Genomic DNA, 4,951 nt, shown 5'->3' with positions numbered 1-4,951 from the left:
TAGCGTGTGATAAAAGGGTCATTGACAAAACTCGAGCATATCCTGACAAAGGCATACATATGAGATAATGAAGGGACTAGGAGCCATGTCATACAGTGATCTTTTCAATGAAATAAAAATATTTAGAGAAAAGAAGAAAATGCAAACATAATTCTAGAGCCTAATATCTGAAGGGCTGTCTCCTGAAAGGGGAATTAAGCCTATCCTATTTGGCCCCAGGGACTAGAATTAGGAGCAACAAGAGGAAATAAGAGGAAGGCAGATTTCAGCCTGATATAAGAATGAGCTTCTTAATAACTCAAAAAGTTGACTGGGCTGCCTTGATTGAGTAGTTAAGTGGTTCAGGGAATAGAGTACTGGACCTGGAATTCGGAAGGCCTGAATTCAAATCTGACCTCAGACAGTTACTAGCTATGTGACTTGGGGAATGTCATTTAATCTCTGTCTGTCTCCATTTTCTCACCTGTAAAATGGGGATAATAATGGCATCTACCTCCTAGGGTTGACTTGAGGACCAAATGAGATAGTCTTTGTAAAAATGCTCTGCAAAACTCAAAGCACTATATAAATGCTGGTTATTATTAGTGAGATTCCCGGTTTTTAAGGTCTTCAATCAGAGGCTAGATGACTGCTTATTAGGAATATTGAAGAATGATTGATCTAGGGCAGGGCTTCTTAAACTTTTTTCACTCACAACCCCTTTTCAACCAAGAAATTTTTATGCAACCCCGGGTATATAGGTATATAAAATCTGTATTTATAAACTTTGACTATTGCCAAACTTTTCAAGACCCCCACATTCAGTTATGTGACCATATATGAGGGGGCAGCTAAGGGGTGCAGTGGATAAAGCACTGGCCCTGGCTTTAGGAGGACCTGAGTTCAAATGCAGACTCAGACACTTGACGCTTACTAGCTGTGTGACCCTGGGCAAGTCACTTAACCCTCATTGCCCCACAAAAAAAAAAAAGAAAAAAAAAGTGACCATATATGGGGTCTCAACCCACAGTTTAAGAAGCTTTAATCTAGGTGACCTCTGAAATCCTTCACAGGTCTGAGATTTTGAGATTCTGTAGTCCGATCACTAAAAGATAGGTGAGATTTTTAATAGTTAACAAAGAAGAGAAGACATGTTAGGCAGAAGAGTAAGCAAAGACCTAGAGGCAGGCAGAAAGCATCGGCAAAGAGTCCAGAGTAACTTGAAAGCAGGGAGCATGCTGGGAAGTATTATAGGATAACTGGCAGGCTATCATTCTGATTTGAGCAGCCAGAGAAAGTGGGGAGAATCAGAGCATACATATATGTGTGTGCCCTTCAGTTCCAAAGCATGCTACAAATCATTCAATGTAAAATGTGGGAATGGCTTAATTTTTCATCAGCACTTCAAGCTGCATGTTCCAAAAGTTTCCCATGCTGCCTCGATTAAATTTTATCTAATGGGAGAGTAGTGAGGCACCTTGGATAAGCCAATATTGAAAGACGCTAGAGAATCTATAGAAAGAAGAAACCTCACTATACAGATGACTTGGATAAAGTGGGTATAAACATGAATGTGTGATTTTATTCTCCCAATGGATTACTCTATCACCAAAAGCAGCCAGAGCTTCTCTTTGCTGTGGGGCTGCAAATTTTCCCTGGGATTGCCTGTCAAGTATTTTGAAAGACATTTAATGAAAGTGCCATGGTTCCCCATAATCCTTTGTGACTGACTAGGTAGATGAACTATGTTAGTAATCCAAAGGTCATCTGCCCCAGGCTTGATATTCACTAAGTAGTCAATTTTTTACCCTTCTTCGAAGGTGTTTGCTTGGTTAAAAATCTTCACAGAAAATCACCTCTGAGGAAATAACAAATCTGCAGACCTTGGACCCTGAGATTATTAAAGTAACTATTCTATTCAGTCAACCACGAAGGAGATTAGAATAAGAAACCTTAAATTGCTTCTGCCTTTGTACATCATTAAATGTGTGACCAACTTCACTGTCAACTATGTGATTTATATGAACATAAGATTTATGTGAACTTTAAACATGTAATAAAGGAAACAATGTGAATGGAAAGAACAAAAAAAAAGAAAGAAAAGAAAAAACAATAGAAAGTGAATGTTATGAATTATGACCATTGAAGCATTTTTAAATGTATAAAAGAGAACAGAAGGAAGACTGGAAAGAAATGAATGTTATAGATTGAGTTTATTGTCCTGTTTTTAAAGCAAGCCATACATAATAGACATTCACAGCTTCATATGCAATCTTTTTTTTTTCTATTCTACTATGTATATGCAAATGCCTGTTTTATTTGGTCTGGGTGCAATGGATAGGGTGCTGGGCCTGCAGTCAGGAAGATTCATCTTCCTGAATTCAAATCTGACCTCAGATGCTTACTAGCTGTGTGACCCTGGGCAAGTCACTTAACCCTGTTTGCCTCAGTTTCCTCATCTGTAAAATGAGCTGGAGAAGGAAATGGCAAACTACTCTAATATCTTTGCCAAGGAAACTCCAAATGGAGTCATGAAGAGTCAGACATGACTGAACAACAACAAAAATTTTATTTGGTCTTTAAGTTCAAATTTTTTTTAATTTAAGAAATTAAAATGAACAATATACCCCCGCCCAAAAAAGAAATATAAGAATGCCCTTCCTTCTCATTCTTTGTTTTCTGCCACTTTGGGTCAATAGTGTCCAAATGGAAAATGGGACCGCATGCCCTAGAAATGTTTAGGATACTTAGGTGATATTAGGTAGCCATTGTAACTGTCACAACCATAGAAAGGAGTATCTCAAAACTGTAAAGCTGCTGTTATTTTGAAAGTAAGAGTCCTGTTAACTTCTTTATGACTTTAATTTGTGAAATACACAGCTGAGAAAAACTCTAGGGGTCCTTGAGTTCATTTTCCAGTCAGTTCAGGGCAAATGAATTTCTTTAACCCTGTCTGCTGTCTTCATGCAGAGAAAAGCGAAGCCTAATCCTTTCCTGTGGCTTTCAACCTATTTCCCTGGTTACCAACTCTAGCAATGACCCCTGAAATTATAGGGACTCGTGTGTTTCCTCTGAAAGGTGAAAAAAATTGACTAAAACAGCTCAACCAACATTATTCAGATGGAAAGCTACAACTGTGATTCTCATGAAAGGATTATGTTGATGTTTGGTGTTTTAATAAGTCTAGCCCTACAAATTTGACATGTCAGACTTGAATTACTTAATATGTAATGGTATAGATTACAATCTTTCATAAAATAATTAAAAGAATTTCTAGAAGCAGGTGTACCCCCTTGTCAAACTGGGTTTCTTTGTCCTGGCCCCTTTGGTAGTTTGGTGACTCCTACAGATCACTTCTCAGAATAATGTTTTTAAAAGCATAAAATAAAATATGTAGAATGAAAAGAGAAATAAATTATGATAAGAGAGTTATTTTAGGTATTTTAAATAGCAAGCATTTTTAGGTAATTGAGATTAAGTGACTTGACCAGGGTCACACAGCCAGTAAGTGTTAAGTGTCTGAGGCCGCATTTGAACTCAGGTACTCCTGACTCCAGGGCTGATGTTCTATCCACTGTACTACCTAACTTCCTTTAAATAGCAAATATTCGGGGGGCAGCTAGGTGGTGCAGTGGATAGAGCATCAGCCCTGGATTCAGGAGGACCTGAGTTCAAATCCGGCCTCTTACCACTTGACACTTACTAGCTGTGTGACCCTGGGCAAGTCACTTAACCCCCATTGCCCCGCAAAAAACAACAACAACAACAAAAATAAATAAATGAATAAATAAATAAACAACAAATATTCTAAAATGAAAGTTCACTGACCCAAGATTAAGAATCATGGTACATAGCTAGGTGGTACAGTAGATAAAGCACCGGCCCTGAATTCAAATTAGGCCTCAGACACTTGACACTAGCTGTGAGACCCTGGGCAAGTCACCTAACCTTCATTGTCCTGCAAAAAAAAAAAAAAAGAATCATGGTACAGTGGAAAATTCACTGGCTCTGGGGTTAAAGGACTTGAGTTCAAATCCTACTCTTAATGCTTATCATTTGCTTTTAATGTTTATCATGTGTATGATCTTGGGCCGGTCTCAATCTATCTGGACCTCAGGTTTCTCTTCTGTAAAATGAAGGGTTTGGACTAGAAGACTTCTGAAGTATTTTCCAACTTAAATCTCTGATCTGAGGAGCTGTATTTCTCTCCAGACACATAGCTCTTCACAAAACAATGATGCAGGAGAAATTCAGTGCCCCAAGTTTCCCTTTTCAACACTTTTCAATCTTCCATGAGACCCTCACATACCTCGTGCCCTCTTATTTTCTTATTTTTCCCTATAAATCTGCCTTCAGGGAAGGATATGATCAATTAATTGATGCTATGGTAAAAAGGACTGAAAATGACATATAAAATGTTACCTCTCCTGAAAATATTTTCATTTAATGTTAGACAAAGCTTTAAGCCAAAAGAATGAAGCTATAATGATGAAATTTTAGCCATTAATGAGCTAGTGAGAGAATAATTGAATTCAAATCCTTACTCTGTACAAAGTATAATGCTAAACACTAGAAAGGCAAAAAATGAAAAAGTTCTCATCCTCAAGGTATAGTAAAAATACATAAGTAAATACAAGGTAATTTGAAGAGGAAAAGAAAACTAACAATTGAGATGGTTCCGGGAAGGAATCATAGGGAAAGTGGCTCTTGTGCTGACCCTAGAAGGAAGAAAGGATTATGGGAACATAAGATAAAACAGAGTATATTCCAAGCATTTATGTGTATTGTATATTGAGACAACAGAGAGAATGACAAGTTCAAGAAACTGCTAGTGGTCTAATTTGGCTGGAACATAGTGTATGGAAAGGATACAAAGCAAATAGCAGCTTTGGAGTCAAAAAGAAGCCTCAATGGAGCTCAGCTGATGAGTGAGTGATGGATCCATGAGACTTCTTCCAATCAGGATTCAGTG

The sequence above is a fragment of the Dromiciops gliroides genome, chromosome 3 (genome assembly GCF_019393635.1).
Source record: "Dromiciops gliroides isolate mDroGli1 chromosome 3, mDroGli1.pri, whole genome shotgun sequence".
NCBI classification, from domain to species: Eukaryota; Metazoa; Chordata; class Mammalia; order Microbiotheria; family Microbiotheriidae; genus Dromiciops; species Dromiciops gliroides.
Note: the sequence above shows the minus strand (reverse complement) of the source record.